The 20,829-nt window shown below is 33.7% G+C and overlaps 1 long non-coding RNA gene across 3 annotated transcripts in view; it reads left to right on the top strand.

Annotated features, from left to right (window-relative positions):
* The window catches only part of LOC111059542, a 61,230-nt gene extending 44,477 nt beyond the window's left edge, over nt 1-16,753 (top strand). Inside the window, exon 6 of one of the 3 annotated variants that reach the window (XR_005570853.1) lies at nt 16,391-16,753. This is a non-coding gene — a long non-coding RNA (uncharacterized LOC111059542). Of the gene's footprint in view, nt 1-3,535; nt 4,691-14,332; nt 14,527-16,390 lie in introns of those variants that run through there. The other 2 variants (XR_005570852.1, XR_005570851.1) reach the window with 2 other exon arrangements.
* The last annotated feature ends 4,076 nt before the right edge of the window (nt 16,754-20,829 follow it).

Here is a 20,829-nt window from a genome sequence, read left to right as displayed (position 1 = left end):
AAGAATTGAAAGTTACCATAGATGTTTCTCAGAAGTTTATCATGAATAACAATAAATATTTTAAAAGAAAGATCAACATAAGATTCAGAAAACTCTTAGAACATTTAGAACACTCTTAGGAACTTTTAAAACACTATCAAAATATCATCAAATATTAATAATGACTATCGATCTTTTTATTTCATTGGCAATTACAGATCATTATTATAATACATATAATAATATGATTGGGAGAAGACAACAGGCATAGCCCAAAACTGTTTTCACCCAAATTTTTACAAATAAAAGTTTCAAAAAAGAATAAGGTTAAGATTTCACTTTCACTTAAAAAAGTCCAATTTCCACTTCAAAACTAATGACTAGACTAAAAATTTTGAATTTTGATATTTAAAAACTGATTAAAAACAAAAATATTTCACTCAAATCTCTACAAATTAGAAATTTTTGAGTAATTTTGCAAAATTTTGAGCCAGAAAGAAACACAACTTCACTCCCCGATAATATCTATTCTGTATCTTTATATTATGAAAGCTGCAAAGACAAATATTCCTAAAGTATCACATCACGGAATTCTACATGGGAAGACTATTCAAAATATGTTATATCATACAAATTTAGAAAAGGCTAGGGTCCTTGAAACTTCAACCGATTCTTTACAACTTAAAGATGAAAATATTATTAACAATGGACTCTTAAACATTTTATGTACTAGTTCAACTCTAAGTAGTTTAGTAGATTATAGAATATAAATTTAAAGAAAACTGAAATTCCCAGCTGGATCCTTACAGAGAAAATATGGCCTCACATTTCAATGTAAAGATACAACCGAAAATCTATTACTCAAACCAAATTAATAAAATTTGTAATCTATTAATCCCCAATTTCCAAATCTCAAAGTTACGATTCAACAAAAAAAAGACTCTAATTCAGCACGTTTTAATTGATTAAATGGTTCACGTTTTACTCTCCCTTTTTGAAAGTCTATAGTCACTAAAACCCATTCTGTCACATCCGGAGTTCCTGGGACGTTTGTTTAATTTGGAAAATAGTTGTTACCTCAAAGCTGTTTCTTCTCTTTCTTTCTGTTATAGCTCTACAGCCCATTGTGGGCTTTGGCCTCCTCCACAACATTCCTCCAAACGTTTCTATCCATTATAAATCCTCTCCATCCTCTATAACCCATCCTTATCAAATCATCCCTTATCTCATCTTCCCATCGAATTCTTGGTCTGCTTTGTTTTCTTCTTGAGTGAAGCTTCTCTTTAAGCACTATTTTTGGCATTCTGGTTTCCTCCATCCTATAAATATGTCCGAACCACCTTAGTCTCTGTGCCTTTATGAAGCGTACTATACTACGGCCTTTTATTAATAGTTCAAGTTCAGCATTGGTTCTCCTTCTCCACTTTTCTCCTTCTTTTACAGGACCGTACACTTTTCTAAGCACCTTTCGTTCAAATACACTTAAATTATGTTGGTCTTCCTTAGTCAAAGTCCATGATTCAGAGCCATAGGTAACTACAGGTCTTATAAGGGTTTCATAAATCTTAAGCTTGCTGCTTCTACTGATGAGCCTGCTCTTTAGAAGCTTCATGTTGCTGTAGTATGCTCTATTTCCCGACAATATTCTTTGTTTGATACTGGTGCTCATCATATTCTGATTATTCAATTCAACACCCAGATAGCTGAAGTTTTTCACTCCCTCAAACAACCTATTATCGATTCTCAGACTCTGTGGAACCCTTCGCGCTTGACTTCTTGATATTTTCATGTATTTTCTTTTATTTTCATTGACTAGGAGACCAATCTTTTGTGCTTCTCTTTCTAGTAATTTATACGTGTCCTGGAGGATATCTTTTCTTCTGGCAATTATGGCTACATCATCGGCATAAGCACATACTTGATACATTTTATGAAAAATGCTGCCTCTCTTGTCAATGACGTCTATCACACGATGTAATGCAACATTGAATAGGAGTGCTGACAGTCCGTCACCTTGCTTTACGCCAGTATTGAACACAAACTTTCTACTTTTTCTAGACCCAACTTTTATCATGGCCGTAGTCTTGCTCATTGACATTTTGGCAAGTTTGATCAACTTCTTCGGTAAGCCATAATGCTCTAGTACTTTCCATAACTCACCCCTTATTATACTATCGAAGGCTTGTTTAAAATCGATGAATAAAATGTGTAGGTCGAGGTCATGCTCATAGAACTTTTCTGTGATCTGTCTTATTGTAAAGATTTGGTCTGCTGTCGCTCTTTCAGGACGGAAACCACACTGATACTCTCCAATGATTCGTTCTACATATATCGTCATTCTTTTGTTGATTACACTTGAAAGGATTTTATAAACTACACTGAGCAGAGTTATCCCACGGTAGTTGGAGCATTCTAGTTTATCTCCTTTCTTATAAATGGGACATAATGAGGCCTATGTTCCAGCATTGCGGCATGACTTCTTTCCTCCAAATCATACATATAAGCTCATGTATGTTCCGCACTGTGAAATGACTAGCGTATTTTTCAATTTCAATCTAGGCTCGGTAATTGAGCTCTACACGTCCAGATGGGACAGGAGACATCATACCCCAAGCTTCCAGGACTGCCATCGATTCAGAGGCATCTCAGCGGCTTAAAGACACACATTCACGAGACATTCATAAACTCATACATTGATGGACTCGTACATTGACCGCTGTTAGAATAAACAATAAACTATGATAATACAAATTAACTCAACTTCAGTTATATCATAAACTCAACATTATTTAGGTTCATTAACATTAGGTAAGAAGAGGTGAGTACATAGTATTCAATAGGTACAATACTTTAATTCACTAGTTGATTGAATCACTTTTTATAACAATGTCTTTCGAGTATTGTTGTTATTTTGTTCAGTCTGTTCTCTTACATAAATTACATATAGTGTAATTTAAAAGATAAATTACATGATAGGTGTTTCCTTAAGAATCTAGAAAGCTTTTCATTAGAATCAGCAAAACAAATAGTATCTATATCACAAATTACAGTCATTTAAATTTAGGTTAATGCTTCCTCTTCAGAAATATTATCAAACAAATATCTTGATTCCTTCTAATAGGTACTCTATATTTCTAATTCATTTTCTTTCAACATTTATCAGTTTGAATATACAAATACCATCTTCCATTACAAGAGAATCAAAAGGACTATTCTCAATTATTATACTTTAATAATATTACAATAAATATTTTGATGGAAGCTTTCATCGATAATAATTTCCTAAATTATATTATAATCTATGACATTCCTTTAGTAGCGGTTATAGGAGGAAAATTTCCATTGTAAGGCGACAACTCTTGATACTCTCTCGTCTTACATATCGTAATTAAAGCATTTACTTTTGAAGAAACTTCTAAAACACAAGCAAACTAATATGTGCAACAGAAGGTTGCACACCCAATAAAAAAAGACTAGAGCCAGCCAAAAGCCATAATAAATATTTAACCACTACATGAGTTTAAACAAAGTTATTGAGAGACTACATTATGTTCAGTTCTGTTACCCGCAGTGGACATATGCTGAATGAAGCCACATCACTTCTCTCGTCTTGCCGTGGACAGCTGTGTACGGCCATACTAAGTTCTCAACTATTGCAACTCAACCAAAGTCAACTGTGATTGGGAGTTACTATTTTCTAGAAAATATTTATCATAATTTCCACCAATAGAAAGGAACGGTACAACTACAATTTAAGATACATTCTCCCACCAAGTGACAGCTATTTTCCAAATTCCTAACCAAATAAGGCATGATTGATAATCAATCGGACACAAATTCCTAGACTTATAATGTCATGAACCAGGCTAATGCTCCAGGAAAATCAATGATTTTCCCAGTAGCATACTTTCTACGCACACACTTACAGAGTCGACACAACACAACACAGAAAAGCAAAGCAGTGAAATAAATTGTTATAACAGACTGACTTCTCATGATAATTCGCATAATCCTCATCATTCACAATTGGAACAATGAATATTGTTACAATACTCCCCCTTCTTGAGTGTAGAACACCAGGTTAAGTCGTAAAAAATTTGGCAGAAAACAACATGACAGTGCTCTCGGTAGCGCCCTGTAAAAGACTAATAACGACAAAAAGGGAATCATGCACCTCAAAATTTCAAATAATCTACTAAAGATAAATCCTTGGCTAACAAACTCGACACTTACTTATGCAAAACCATAGGGTTACAAAATAAACATACCGCACAGACGTAAAAACAAATTGCTGGAAACAGCAAAATGGGACACTAATAGGTTACCACAGAAATCAGAAACAACCTGTCCTTTGACAACATACAATGCCTCACTGCGAATACTTGACCAGATGAGGCATCTAGGATTAACCAAAGCCTGGCTATTCCCCTTTAAAATAAACAAGAAAACTAAGTAACTAAATATTATTATCAATGCCTACATCAAATAACTATGAGTATATACCGCTAGTAAAATAGTATCCTACCAAAGCCTGAAAGGAGACATCTCACCCATGAGGGATAACCATAATAATTTAGAGCCAATACATTTTCGTTCAAATTCTAAAATTAAGTTAGGACCAAGTATTCATCCCTATAGAACAGGATCAATAACTATGTGGAACAGGGAGAATCCACATCAATCTGATAAAGCCAATAATCAACAAAGATGTAAAAAAGTTCAGCGTGGGGGCGCGACAGTCAAGGCCTGTGACAGTAGAGGACTGTTTTCCAGTCCTCTATGGTCGTAGGCCTCGACTGTCAGGAGTGTACGAAAATTGAAGAGTCCTCTACTGTCGCCTAACGCAGGCGACATTTGAGGACTCTTTTTTTAGGAGTCCTCTGCGGTCGCAGGTCTCAACTGTCGGGGCTGTTCAAAAATTGAAGAGGCCTCAACTGTCGCCTAACGCAGGCGACATTTGAGGTCAACTGTCGCCTAACGCAGGCGACATTTGAGGCCACTTTCAGGAGTCCTCTACCATCGCTGGCCTCGAATGTCGCAGGTCTCGACTGTCGGGCCTGTACAAAAATTAGAGAGTCACTTGCTGCAGACGACAGTTGAGGACACATCCCACTGCGATACCAGACTGTACCTGTACTAATGGGTCAATAGTGCATCTTTATCTAGTGTTCAATAGATGTTATGAAATACATTTTGTAATGATTATAACATCTGATTTGTTGAAAACCAAATAATGGAAACTTCCTTCATGAAAAAAGCATATGAACTTTGATGGATCGTAGGGCTTATCTTTAAAGGATTTTCAGAACGAAAATAGGCCTATGACACTTGTCGGTATACAGGCCATTTTTGTGAAGAATTGCTGCTTAATCAGACAGAAAGACAGACACCATCTCTTCTTATAGATAGATAGATAGAAGATAGATAGATATATAGATTTGTCAATGAAGGAGGCATAATGCAGTAGTAATGGATTCCCATTACTTAAAAATATGTTTAGGGACCACCATTCAAGTACTGGAATGTATATCATATCAAACATACTATCGGGTGAACTTAATGCTCTTTCCAATTTAATAAGACTTGACCACCTTTGTTGACGAAACTTAATTGGAGGGTGGAAAGATGTGGGTTTCTTTATTCTACATGCTGAACTTAATAGAAATAAAAGTTCATTTATTGACATAAAACATTTTCCAATGCATAGTCAACATCAAAACAATTTGAAAGTTACAAAATTAATTAGCTTCAGAGAATCGAAAAAGGTTACATAGTACGATGATTAGAGTAATAACCTTCTTATATAATCTAGGAAGTTGATTTGAAAAATCGGCAACTTTATTTAAACATTCTACCTTAAAAATATTTTTCACAGTTTTTTTGAAAAATATACCCAAAATGTTTCTAACAATTACTATATATATTACAATCAGACATATAATTTTGTACCTATAATAATTTTGACTTATAATTTTGTAAAGCCACCTTTTTTGTGATCTTGCAATTTGTAGAAATTCTATTCTAAGATGATTATTCCTGCGCCTAGTATTTATAACTCGCACTTTGCGCTTGGCGGGGGCTTCGCCCGTGGCGAAATAATAACTTAGTAATAATAATTTAGTAATAACTTTACTAAATATTTTACTAAGGTAACTATGCAAATATATAGGTGTAGTGCATTATAATAATAAGTAACATTATGGTATGTAATATTGGTACAAGCAAGGCGGCACTTCGGAATATATATAAATAAAAATCGAGCCTCAAATTTTGACATTCAATTACTTTTTTATGTGTGCACCGAATTCTATTATTTTTTAGCTGTGTTCGTTATGTTCAGGACCAGGTTTATGGCCTATCAAATTTATAATTCGACTTCAGGATTCTTTCCTACGGTCCTCCAAAGTTTATATGAGTAATCCCTATGGGAGAATATTTTTGTGAGCTGGCCACACACAGAAATAAAAATCAGCTGTTATAATCATTGTGTCATCCAACAGCTGATGGTAGATAGTAGACAAGAGTGTGTGCTGCTCCGTAACCGCCTACGTATTTCATTCTAGACGCCCCGATTAAAAAAAATGACTGTTCTGTTTGTAACCATCCAGCAGTGCGGCCTCAGGTTAAAGACTTACTCATGCTCTAAAGACATTGCTTTGTTTCGAATAATTTTGCTGTCTTCAGTGATTAGAATTAATTGATTTTCAGTAAACTATTTATTTTGCAGTTGAAAAATTATAATTATATATATATAAATAAAATCCATTAAAATTAATAATTGGAATAATATGAATAATATCATTTAAAGTTACCAGCTGTATACTAAGCTAAGCATAGTGTGAAAGTTGTAATAGTTGTGAACATGAAAAAAAAGTAATCAAAAAAATCAAAAAGAAGTTAACATCCCCCGAAGCCTGTTACTTATGCAAATATCAGTTACTCATTCAGTTACATAAATATTAGTTACAGTTATTACAATAACAATATTCTAGTTGTTAGTCACATACAAAGTGAGTCATATGTATGGGAACCCTTCAATAAGTTGGAGACTCTTGTAGATATAATACTGTAACCATCAGGATAAGTTATTGGGCAAGTACCCTACCTTTTGACGTACAACTGAATTTCAACCCATCATAAGGGGGTGACTTAGAGGTTGTAACTCGCATATTTTTAATGTTTACACCCATTGTATGGTACATTATTTTAAAGGCCTTATTAAAACAAGGAAGATGGCATCGATAAAAATGTTTTATGGTACTTGTATCAAAAATGGCGGCTGATTAAAGTTGTAGTTTTTAAGGAAAAAACTGGTTTGAAATGAATTTTTTCTCCATTTCATCTACAAATTCAATGAATTCAGTGTCTCCAATCTTCAGTTTTCCATAAAATCCACTCGTATGGAATCCACTCGTATTGCTTTCGTATGCTTTGAAGTGTGTGTATATGGATCTTAAATTGAATGTATCTGCTCCCACTGTAGAATACTGGTTACAGATGTCACACTCGTGTATAAGAAGACATTTCTTCAGCAAATATCCACACACATATTGCAGCGCGTTTTCTCGCGGCAAATCTGTTGACCTGTAATCGGTGAAGTTTGGTTAAGTTTTCTCCAAACACAATGAATTTATCTGTAACATTATCAGTTTTTTTGTATGTTCATTTTCGGACATTTTTGTCAAAAGGGCATCAAAATCATGTGCACAGTTTTCTGAATCATTGTGTTAGAAATATTTTAAACATATTAGTGTTTTGAACGATCTTATGAATTGTATTGGAGTTGGATTGTTGCAGTTACCTCCTTGCTGTCGGATGGCCCCAAAGAAGTTTTCTAGACAATCCTGGTTAAAACGTCTCGTGGCTAAGTAACTGAAAATGTTTCTTGAACTCTCCCAAAATTGTAAAAATGCTTCGATGTTTTTTTTTTCAAACCTTTGAAGCACTTAATAGTGGCGGTAACATTTTCCCCTCTTTATTAAAGACCACAATACCATCAATCACGTTGGAAAATTCTCCTATCAACTCCATTTGATCAGTGGATCCTTTCCATACATCGTAATTGCTCCTTACTTTTTCTGGATCTTTACAACTCGTGTTTAATAAATCAAAAAAATTGTTACAAGTTTCGATGAATTCTGCTGTGGCTATTGCAGTAGTATCCAAGGGTCCTAGACTGACATGTGTATAAATAACACTTGCAACAGTGTGACTAAAAACGTGAACTGCCAAACTCACTTTCATTTTTTAGAATCCATTTTGATTTATGTGTGCTTCAGTCAATTTCCTAGCCAATCTTAGAGACTGTTTCTTATCTTTTTCAAAAAACTGCAGTATATGATTCCAAGAAGCTATAAAAATTTGATTTTTCGGAATTCGTGAAATCATACTTTAGTAGACTATTTCTCAACGATTTCATTAAATGAGGTATGTCATGTAATATGTAATATATTTTTTTATCATTCATAAAAAGTTTTGAGAGCATACACCTTCCTCCGTAGCAAATTTCAAAAAATTTGTTATTAGTATTCTCACATTCAATCCAGTTGTAATCAACATCTCTATAACTCGTTGGAGTATTGATCTAAAATCTTTAGAGCTGCATTCATGATTCGTAAAATGATAACTGATAGGTTGTTTCCAATTACCTTGTATACTTTTAATCATGAATGATTTGTATTGTTTACTTTTAATCTATTTGTATGTATACTTTTCAATTGTATACTTTTAATCAAGACCGATGTTGCGGGCTTCATTTGATTTTTTCCACAGTATTGTGAAACCCCACAGTATCGTCTTTGGAGATGCAATAAAATAGAAACGTTTCCAGTGGCATTTCATCATCGCTTAATATAAAATGTTTCTCTATCTCGTCCATATTACTTATATTTAATTTCAAACTTGAAAAAATAAAATCATTAATGCCTGGAGCATATTCCCATTTCTCCGTCATTAATCGCAATGTCCTTTCTGTTGGCAATTTGAAAATATTTTTCATGAATTTATATGCTTTGCTGCTTAGAAAAAACAAAGTAAGAGCCATTATTTTAAAATGTTTGCTGTATCTCATCCTCCCTGCATCGGTCAATGACGATTTCAGTTCCATTTTCACCACATCACTTAAATTTTTGCTAAGAACCTTTTCGCATTTTTTAATAAATTGCTCAGTTGATATTTCTGAATCTCTTTGTGTAAGTGAATATGTTTTACCTTTTCTCTAACCTTTTATTTCTTCTTTGCAAAACTCTTATCTTCTTCCGTAATTTTTCTTTTCGTGGAGTGTGTGCACTCAAAATTAGTTCCGTCTCAACAGAAATACATTTTCTTTTTCTTCCACTTGTTTCACATTGCAGATCTTCAGTCTGGAATAACATTAGAAATTCATTTATAGTATTATAGGTAACAGGATCTTCATTTAAAAATAATTCTGGCAAACTTGAGAACTATTATATTTATTTATTACATTCAATTACGAGTATTGTAACCTTTTTATTTTTGTTTATGAAATGACTAGTTACAGGTCATTATCAACCTTGAAAGTTTCATCAAGTGTTGGAATAAAATGAAAAAGATACTTGTTTTAATATTTATAATAAACCTATCAATTAGCCTTATGAATAAAAAAATTATGGGAAGTATTTAATTAATAAAAATATTCAAATGAACACTCAATACACTTAACTGGACATGTTAAACTGGACTTAACTGAAAATTTTTGAATGGAAATCAACCACCAATTCAAACCCTTACTAAACCGTTGTAATTGTACAAGTGACGAGTATTCGTTTGTTGTTTTCTAAAACATAAATGAAACCTAATTTTAAAATTGTCATATGATTAACACATCTGCAATATTTTTAATAACATATGCAATTTAAAGCTTGAAATTAACCAATTTCACTTAGAGATGGTGCCACAATCACCCGTCTCACCAATTATTTTTTACTATAGTCCAGAAGAGTTTGGAAAAGGCATTACAAGATGTGTTCATTATGAACATACATAATTGGAAGTGAGCTGTTAAAAACATTGATTTCACAAGTGGTTACAAAACTTAAAATCTTGAAATATAAAACAATAATAGGTACATCTGTTTGGAAATTGAAATTTTTCTTCACCTTATTTTCTTCAGTTTCAACAGTATTCTCATCTTGATTGGTATACTGCCCTGCTAATCAAAAGAGCAGTATCTGCCAAAACATTGTTTCTAGTTAATCGACCACAAACATTCAAATAGGTGTAACTTATGTTATTTTGAAGGTTTTGCTTTGAAATTTCACCAGTCTTCTATTTGGACTGTTTAAATTGGCCTTCTGGTCACAAAAATTCAATATTTATCTTTCTTCAATAAAAAAAGACACTTACTGCTTTTATCTTACCAGCTTTCCTAAGCGTAAGAGCAGTAACTAATAGTTACTGCTCTACTCCTTAGCAAAATTAGAATATTCAGTAGCAGTAAGTGAATTTAGTCACATGCCTAAGATTATATTTTTGAAGCAAGATTCAACTAACCATCATCAAACATTTCAATCATTCACATATAAAATATAATAAGTAAAAATGAAAAATAAAAAGCAAAAACCTGCAAACAACAATAAATTTATTACACTGACATAATTTTTCTAATTGCCAGCTCATATTATTTCAATACAGATCAACATTTTGCTAAGATGATACTTTCGAAGTTCAATATCGATTATCAATATCCCTACATGAGTAGATAGTGAAAATTTTAAGAATGTTACAGTTAGTTAGCAAGTTAATTAGTCAGTACATTCTGTTGGCAACGATTCCCAAAATAGTTTTCTGTTGTCAGGGATAATTCCTTCAAGTGCATTAAGGAGGTTTTTCTTACTCTCTTCTGAGAATCCTTGAGGCGTTGTGATAATTTTAGGATCTGTCATTCTTTTCTTCTTCAAAACTCGGGTTTGTAGAAAGTCAAGTACTTTAAAATCTTCACTTTCTTCATAAGTGTTCTTGTATTGTAGAGTGTAGCTACCACGGATGGCTTTCAGCTGCACAATATCCTTTAAATAGATTCTTTCAGCTGTTGACTTCATTTTCGCCTCAGACTTCCAATCCTTCCAATCAAAAAAGTTATTGATGGACATCTTCATCACATTGACATGTCCATTGTTGGCTTTTTTAACTGCAGTTACAAAATCGTATGTTTTTTTCTGTCTTTTGAGTGACATCTCGACTTGATGGTGGAAGCTATCAGCACTATTGAAAGAATGTCCAGGCTCGAAATAGAAAAATGAAATTTCATCTGCATCAATTTCCATCGAATTGATCATTTTCACTAGAAAACTAAACAAGCACCAATTTTTATTTTGTGCACTACAATTGTCCAGCCATAAAACTATGTTTTTCATGTCTCTGTTCTCTTTAAAAAAAGCATAAAATGCACTTACCAAGTCTTCTTTATTCCTTCCTCGCAATGCAGAGTGCCAAAGTACTGCATAAGGTTTTGCCTTACTTTTTTTACCAACTGGTGCAAACGTTTGGTTGAAAGCAGTAAGTCTTGGTGCAAATATTACTTGCTGAAACATTTCAAGTCTTGGTAACATGATAACTTTTTCAAGATCTGCACTAACACACAATGTAGAGTCAACTCTAAGACTTCTCAGCATACTGTCTGTAACGTTCTCTACTATCTTTAACTAGCTTCTTATGTTTTTTCCAGATGGAACAAATTTCACAATCATCAATCAAGTTATTTTCATCATGCTCATAGAGGTTGAATTCCTCACACTGCTCACACTCCTCATTTCCCAATCTTGCGAAAGATATCCTTCTCTCCTTGACAAATCTTCTGTACAATTCATATGATACTGAATTTTTAAAATGTGGATGTTTTTGAAGAAAATTTCCATGCATCAATACAATATTTAAATCACTTGGCAAATAACGAGTCAAAGGTGTATGTTCCCTTCTGTAATGTGCAATTTGTGGATTAAATGACTCAATATGAAGAATAATTTCTTCATGTGGCCCTTTATTTACAGAAGGTTGTCTTCCTCTCATACTCATGTTAGGTTTGATTGACCCTTTTTCTGCTGAGAGAATTGTATTTACAAACTTGTCGTTTTTCTTATTGAATCCAAGGGTTGTCAAGAAAAACGTTTTACATACATCATGTCTCTTGTCATCTCCATCAGTTAAGTAGTATTTTATTGTTTTATTTCTTCTCAACTTATTCTCTTCATCTGAAACAGTAACTGTCCTTTTATTCACATCAACTCTTTCACAGCTATTAAATACAAATGTTCTTCTGTCCTCATATTTTTCAATGTTTCAAAATTGCTCATTTATGGAAATTCTTCGTTCTTGATCAATTTTTGCCAAACAATTCTTTTTGCAATTCTCACAAGGTGGATGAATTGTATGCTCCCTCTTAATAGCATCAGTCTTAATTTTCTTTCGTTCCGTTGATGTGGATTGATTTTTCTTCCTTTTGCGGATTAGTTTGTCATCTTTTCCAACGTTATTGTGCATTTCAATATTCTCATTGTCTTCAGCAGCTGGAGCAAGTGAATCCTGTTGTAGACTTTCAACTATAATGATGGGCAAATCTAAGCCTACTTGGAGCTCATCAACTGTATTAATATTATATTCACAAGCAAATTCAAATTCATTGTCACTGTTCTGTCTGTTCACATAATTTTCACAAGCTAATTTAAAATCATTGTCAATGTTCTGTCTGTTCAGATCATTTTCACAAGCTAATTTAAAATCATTGTCAATGTTCTGTCTGTTCACTTCATTTTCACCAGCAAGTTCAAAATCATTGTCACTGTCCTGTCTGTTCACTTCATTTTCACAAGCAAGTTCAAGTTCAATGTCACTGTTTTGTCTGTTCATGATATCAGTTTGTTTCTCTAAATTCATGAAAATATGCTCACCTGGTCCACAAATGGGCTCACTTGTGTAAATTTTGCCTCTCAATGCTGGTACTGGTTCCTCATTTGTTGTAGTAGCAGGTTCAATTTGAATACAGTCTTCAGCTGCTTTTGCACTAGTAGATGCTATTTTATTTAGGAGTACCATCTTCCTTGTTCTTGATGAAAAAATCTTAAGTTTCTTCATAACTAAAACACTGATCACAACAACAAATCACAAGAAACAGTAAAATTGTAGTTGATCAACAGCTTACTAACAAGCAATCGAACATAACCTTCAAAAGCAAGGAATTTGGCGCAAATTGGCAGTATATGATCAGCTGTTCACAAGTTTACCAAGCATGAAAGCAGTATCTGCTCTATACTAAGGAAATGAGCAGTATCTGAAGATAAGATAAACGAACGCGCAACTCACTTTTTAAAAAAGTTTTATTTAACGAATAAAACACATACATAATGGCAGCATGACTATTGGTAACGGAATGACACGAGAAATAATCTTACAGAGGTTTAAATACTAGTACAAAGTGCTTACTCTACAGTTCCTAAATCTATTGTCTTATATGTATATAACTCCTCCCCCCTTAAGATGAAGGTGTCCTCACCTTCATAAGTGTAGCTGGGGTGTAAGAAATATTTTAGAATTTTCTAAGTGAGATTGAACAGTATCTAATTTCTTGTCTGGAATCACAAGTTTATTGAATACATGAGAATGAAAAACAACATATAATATAAGTATTAAGCTCGCCATTAATATATAAACTACATATTCTGATAAGTTGCTACTAACTACAAAATCTTCAAGAATCAGTAATGGCTCTAAATAAGTATTTGCTTTATGTATTTTGTCAAAAGTAAAATTAGTGATTATTTTATTTTCATAAGTCGGTACTTCAGTAGGATATAGAATATTACTTTCCCAAAATGTATAAGGTTTACTAAAATTTAACCCTTAGACTACCAAACTATTGCTATTCACTTGTCCCATAAAATACCAAATTATTTTTTTCTTAATTTTTCAAATATTAACATGGATATTCATAAAAGTGCCAAATATGAATATGAAAAAAATTGTAAAAAAATTCCATCATCACAGGAAACCCGGAAAACTTGGAAAATGTTTTGGGACATATTGTCCCACTTGTATTTTTGGGTGGGACCATATATCCCAATGGTATGCTGGAACAAATAGTGACCAATTTGAGCAACAACATATTCAATGTAATTCAATATATTTATTGTAAATATTAAAAATGATTCAATGTAATATTATATCAATGTCATCTTATAAAATAATCATACAAATAAAATAATTGAAATAATGTACAGTATTGAAATTCCAATGTTCTGGAGACATTATTATTCATGATAAGGAGTAAAACACGCATTGCAAAGGGGCATATTGCATGCACCACATATTAAGCTTGTTCTCTTTTCTTTCTTTTCTTCAGCACACCTGACACAACGACGACGGCCTTTAGCCGCAATTGGTAGATGATCACCAATATTCAGCATTGTCCTGGATTTTTTAGATCGAGGCCCTCTGGAACTGCTGAGCTTGCGTGATACTTTAGCAGTCTGACGACCTGTGAGAACCAGCTGTTCAGCTAGTTCCACTAAGTATTGCAGGAACTTCACTTTCTTCTTCGTTATTTGTACGACTTTTTGGTCGTGCGTAGTCGTGCGACTTAAGTCGCACGACCTGAGCTCTCACATTGTAGCATACTTTCCGTCATAGTTGCTCCTCGTATACAGTAAGCTTTGGGCACTATTTAGAAATTTTAGACTTTAAATATATAATTTAAAGTATGGATGGGTTGTTTTACTTGTTAGAGAGTAATAGTTTGTTGACAAGGAGAAGAAGAAAAAGACGTCAACGAAGAACGGAATGGTTAATGAGATATTTGTGAAGAGAGAAGAGAACGGAGAGTTTCACCATTTAATGAGTGATTTGAAAAATCATCTGGAAAAATTCTTTGACTACTTCTGTATGAGTTTGGACACATTCAACTATATTCTGGAACAAGTTAATACAGGGCTGACAAAACACAGCAACTTTCGCAAAGTGATATCACCGGAAGAGCGTTTGGCTGTTACACTGAGGTAAGTAGTCAATAAAACAACATTTCTACTGTGTTTACTTGTATTTTTCACTATTTTAACTATGTTTACATTTTGGTAGTTAATAAATTGGACTCTACGTATTAAGGCTATTATAAACTGAAAATGGTCAAAAATGTCCAAAAATTAAAATAACTCTTATGTGTCTATAAATCTTCCTGAACATAAAAAATTAATAATGTGTGATCATAAAAAGTTATATAAATGTGTTTTAGGGTACTAAACTCTACTGCACATTTTCCATTTGACACATTTTTAACTCAGAGATATGTAAATATTTTTTTAAACAATAAACCAAACAGGTCACTTATTGGGCTATTTTAATCTTTAGAGATGAACTTTTGTAGGATCGAAATCTTCAAAATACGTTTGTTGCCCCTGTTGATTAGATGATGTAGCGTTTGTAGGACCATGTAATTCATACTTGAAGATGAGGAATGACTTCGACATTCATCAGCACTAGATGAGTGGAAGGAAGGGCTCGGGGAATACTGTTGAGTGTTTTCATCATCAATCACTCAAATAATACTTGCACGTACTGCCAGCTGACGAGCAGGGGGTACCCGTTTTAGAAAAGGGTGCAGTCTCATCAAAAACTGCATTTCGCTATCAGCCATATTCCCTTTAAAAAGTTTTAGCTTTTCTTTTCAATTTTGAGAAGTTTGTCGTCAATAGTAGATGTCTCCTTGGGCCGTTTGGATGCTTTCTTCGGTGGTGACTTGAAGACAGTCCGGGAGGGTATTTTTGTTTGTGTTGATGGTGACAGAATTTATGGTGAGGTCGCAATATCATTTCTGGGGGAAACTCGCTTAAAACGTCGGGCTCTGGCTCATCACGTTCATCAACCTCAGATGGACACTACCTGTCAAGTCTCTTGAAGTAATTGTATCTTTTAGAAACAACATGATTTTGTAATACGGCCATTTAGGGATATACTCTTCTCCTGGGTCACCAGATTTATGCGCATTAGCTCTTTTAAATTCCCTCCTAAAAATGTCTCGTATACCTCTCCATTTCTTCTCAACTTCTTCAACTGAAACAGAAAATTTGCGGTTTCAAAATGTCTAGTTTCAAAATTTTACACGTAGACCTATATGAAAGGTTCCAAAAACTTTGTTGACATATGACAGTGGAGTCCGGTTAATCCAAACTAATTGGGACCGAACATTGTTCGGATTAGCAGATTGGTCGGATAAGGAGGAATGTTATGAAAACAATATACGGCGTCTGTTGTGTTGTATTATGAATGTATGGTACAAGGACAGATGTTTATGAACAGCCCGAACATCAAAACAACACGCTCACTATATATGCAAACAATGAGTAGAGGAATTTATTTCATCACATTGTATTTTAAGATTAGAAAAATCTTATAGTTTTTTTTTTAGGTATTTGGCCACTGGATCGTCTTTCAAAACGATTGGCTATTGGTTCCGAATTGCTAACAATACTATTGGTCGCATTGTCCACGAAACGTGCAGGACTATTTGGGAAAAACTAGTGGAAAAACACATGAATTTCCCGTCAAATGAAGAATCCATCAGCATTTCAGAAGAGTTTTGGCGGTGATGGAAGTTCCCCAATTGTATGGGTTCCATCGACGGGAAGCATATTAGTATCAAAGCCCCTCGACACTCAGGCAGCTTACATTATAATTACAAGCAATTCTTTTCTATTGTTCTGCAAGCTCTTGTTGGTCCAGACTACAGATTTATTGCCATAGAAGTTGGAGCGTACGGTAAAGAAAGCAATGGAGGAGTATTTTCGAATTAAAATTATCAAGAATGCTACAAAATGGTTCCCTCAATGTTGCTTCAGAGCGAAAATTACCTGATACTGAAGTGTTCCTACCTCATGTAATCATAGGGGACGAGGCATACCCATTAAAGACCTTCCTAATGCGCCCTTACCCTTACAAAATGCAGGACGTGAACAATTAGTTTACAATGAACGTTTATCATTAGCTAGACAGGTCGTTGAGTGTGCATTTGGCATTATAACCAGAAATGGAGACTGTTAACCAAAGCCATTGAAGTTGAGCCCGAACGAGCTGATGTTATAATCAAATGTATTTGTCTCCTTCACAACATCGTTATTGAAAGAGAGCACGTACCTTTAAACTTACCTACAACCAATCACTATAACCACAACGTACCCACTTCAACTCGAGCAAGTACTCTGGGTGAAAACCGAGCTGCTAAACGAGCATATGATATTCGAGAACAATTCAAGACTTTTTTGTAAACAATCCCTTATAAATCTCGAACATTATATACATATAGTTTGCTAGCTTAACCTTGTTTCCTAGCATATCATAATAGGTTGATACTTACAACTTGCTATTCATATGTATCTAAGGAATGCATTTATGTAAACACAGATATAATAATAAAACTAATTTAAAGCATTTAGCCTAAATTATTTATTACATTTACCTTTGATCTTTGATTCTTGGGCAACTTCGTTCCATAGGTGCCGTTGGACATCTCTTGAATGATAGTATTCACTCTTTTGATTCCAGAGGCTTTCCCTTTCTTTGATCAACATAATCAAACTTTCCATATCCATATTGAATAAAACAATACACACAAACTCTGCAAACACTCAGTTTGGAACACTGTACAAGATACTCAATTCTATAAAAGGTCGTACCAAGTCGATTGAAAATCCCAGCTAGTCGGGATCGAGTCGCAGGTCGGATCCAAACGCACGCAGACACACGACTAAGGCCCGATTTCACCAAACACCAAACCAACAGTTTAACAAAATGAAATCTGCTGTTTGGCCGTAAACGACAGAATCGAATTTCACCACACTCGTTTAGGGTCACGTGACTCCGAAAACTCCAGTTCAAACTTACCGGCCAAGTTTGGTCGGTTAGCCTTCGAAAACGGGTGATTATAACCTATAAACAGTTTTATATCGCACTACTTTCGCGTTTTTGTGTAGCCTACTGTAATCGTAAGAGCTGAATGTTAGGTCACACACACTCATGTATTGACATTTCAAATGTTGTTCAATAGTCAGTTGATTATTTTGATATTGTTGGATTTAGTTATAAGTTTGTTAGTTAATTCATTAGGCAGTAGTTTATTAAAATTGTTGAATTCGCTTCCTATTTTTAACCAATCCAACAGTTTCAATAATTTATTTAAAGTAATAAGTCTTCTTACATTCAATAATATTAAAATGTTTTTCTATTAGATCAATCAGAACTGTTCATATATATATGCAGAGGCTCCCCAATCGTTTTCCCACTCAACGTTTTCTCCATGAGTTTCTTATTAAACTAGGTACCTAATATATATAAATGACCCAATTAAAACTAATTAACAGATAAAAACGAATAAATTTTCGATTACAAATAATACCTATAGCTAATTTACAACACCGGAAAAACTATAGAAACAAGAAAAAGGCAACTTATACGTATATGTATGACTGTTTGGTTTGCAAGGCATTTTTCCAAGTGTATTGAAAAACATTAAGGTATTACTTGTACATAAAAAAGGCGATAAAAAACTTCTGACCATCAATTATTGTACCTGTGATATCCAAAGTATTCAAGGCCATAATGCAAGACCAGATATCAAGTCATTTTGAAAGCTTTGGTATGTTTACTGAAAAACAATTTGGCTTCAGGCCATGTAATGAAGTTACAAGACTAGTAAATAGTGTTGTTGATTATTTGGATAAGGATCTTTCTGTTAGCTTTAGGTCATATGCTGGTATGTCTTACGATATGGTACTGGCATAACATACTTAGTAGCAAACTTTCTTATTATGGCTGCAATTCTGAATGAATCGATCTCGTTATGTCATATTTAAAAGACCGCAACCAGATTGTTTACAGAGATTGTCAGTTCTCTAAGGGCAGGAAGGATCGGTATAGGGTCACTCAACGCTCCATACTTGGAACATACTCATTAATAGCCTACATTTTAATGACATAATTTGTAACATAGAAGGTACTCATAAAGCAGGATTACTTTTTGCTGATGATTTTAATCTCAAAGTTAGTTGTAAATCCAAAACAGGAGTACAAAATTTTCTAGATGATAGCTCTGTACTCCTTAATGATTCATGTGAATAATGAAATCTCTCATTGAACCTAGAAAAAACTCTAATATTATGTCCACTTACAATAGATATTCAATCACCTATTCAGAAATAGGAATAATATCAGAGCTCAAAAGCTCAGGATCACTACTTTGCAAAAAAATCTTGTGTATACATCTGTCTTTAAGTATACATCACTTGTGTATACTTGACAATTCTTTACTACTAGGAATCAAATCATTGTCTCTTGCATTCTTCAGAAGAAAATTGAAAACTACTGAAAGCCTAAATTTTATATAGCATACAAGAATTTTATGTGATTGACTAGACCAAATATTTGCAGACTAGTACTATTATGTATTATCTAGTACCTATTATTGACGTTTGTAAATGCATTGTTAACAATGTCTTTAATAATGAAGATTCTTATTCGTATTGAATGTTAGAACAACAATCTACGAGAGCACAACAAAGTTTTTAGGTTATAAAATGACGTCAAGTGGGTTCACTGCCTTCACAATACCCCAAAACGACGGTTTCGGAATCTTTGGTCAGTTTGTGCTGGTGAAATCCGTCAGCATTCAAAACTTCTGTTCAGCCAGGAACCACAGTTTCGAAACCGGCGGTTTCAGAAACTTTGGTGAAATTGGGCCTAAGTCGGTTGCAGTGTGAGAGCGCTCATTATATTTCTACTGTCGGGAATGTTCATGCATAGTCGCACGATTACGCACGACCAAAAGTCGTATGAAGTTGGTTCCAGTGTGAGACCGGCCTAACCCAAGTCCCAACACCAAACCCACCATGAACTCATGTGCACAAGCCTACTCTATGCTCACTCTGATAGGCTTGTTTTTGACTTGGTTTAGAGACCGAACACAAACCCACCGTGAACTCATGTTCACAAGCCCACTCTAGGCTCACTCTGAAAGACTTACTCTGAACTTGCTATGAACCAAGGTTTTGGTTTAGCCCTCAACAATTTTCAAATTATATTATCTCTTGTAAAAAAGTGAAACAAGCATTATTTTTGTTGGGGACTATAATGAATTTGTCTTTGTTGTTGAATAATTTAATTCAAGTGTTTAACTATTATGTTTATACACATCAATTACTATCGTGATCAGATGCGATAATAATATTGATTAGTATTAATTAATATTGATAAAAATTAGTTGAACACTTTAATTGAATTATTTAACTACAAAGACAAATTCATTCTAGTCATCAACAATAATAATGCTTCTATTTACTTTTTTCACAAGAGATAAAGAAATAAAAAATATAAAAATATTACAAGCATTTTTCTGGCTTTGCCAATAATGATTAAAAAACATCAAAATGGCTTATGCTGAATTAATTATTGCGTCTAAAATGCTCTCATACATGTAAGTATATGGAAAAAGCTTCAGCAGACTAGATTTAAATAAGTTTCAGCAGTTATTGTGTGAAAGATGGACAAGAGTGTGTTGTACAGCGTCACCAACCAACAAATGGATGAACAGAAATTCAGATAAAGCTTTGATTCAGATTCTCTGACCTATAAAACATGAATATAACCTAAATATTCATTATTTTAAGCAGCGGACAGTCAAAACTCTTATTTAATTACCTTATTATATGTATATTTAATATAAAAGCTGTTTCACAACATTAATTTTTCAGCCCACCTTGTTATATGAAAACATTAATGTTTTCATTATTAACTACTAAAAGATAGATTCATAAGATTAAAATAAAGACTAAATATAATCATTCTTGAGTGATAAAC

The sequence above is a fragment of the Nilaparvata lugens genome, chromosome 3 (assembly GCF_014356525.2).
Source record: "Nilaparvata lugens isolate BPH chromosome 3, ASM1435652v1, whole genome shotgun sequence".
In the NCBI taxonomy this organism is placed as follows: domain Eukaryota; kingdom Metazoa; phylum Arthropoda; class Insecta; order Hemiptera; family Delphacidae; genus Nilaparvata; species Nilaparvata lugens.
This window is presented reverse-complemented; position numbering and strand designations above follow the sequence as displayed.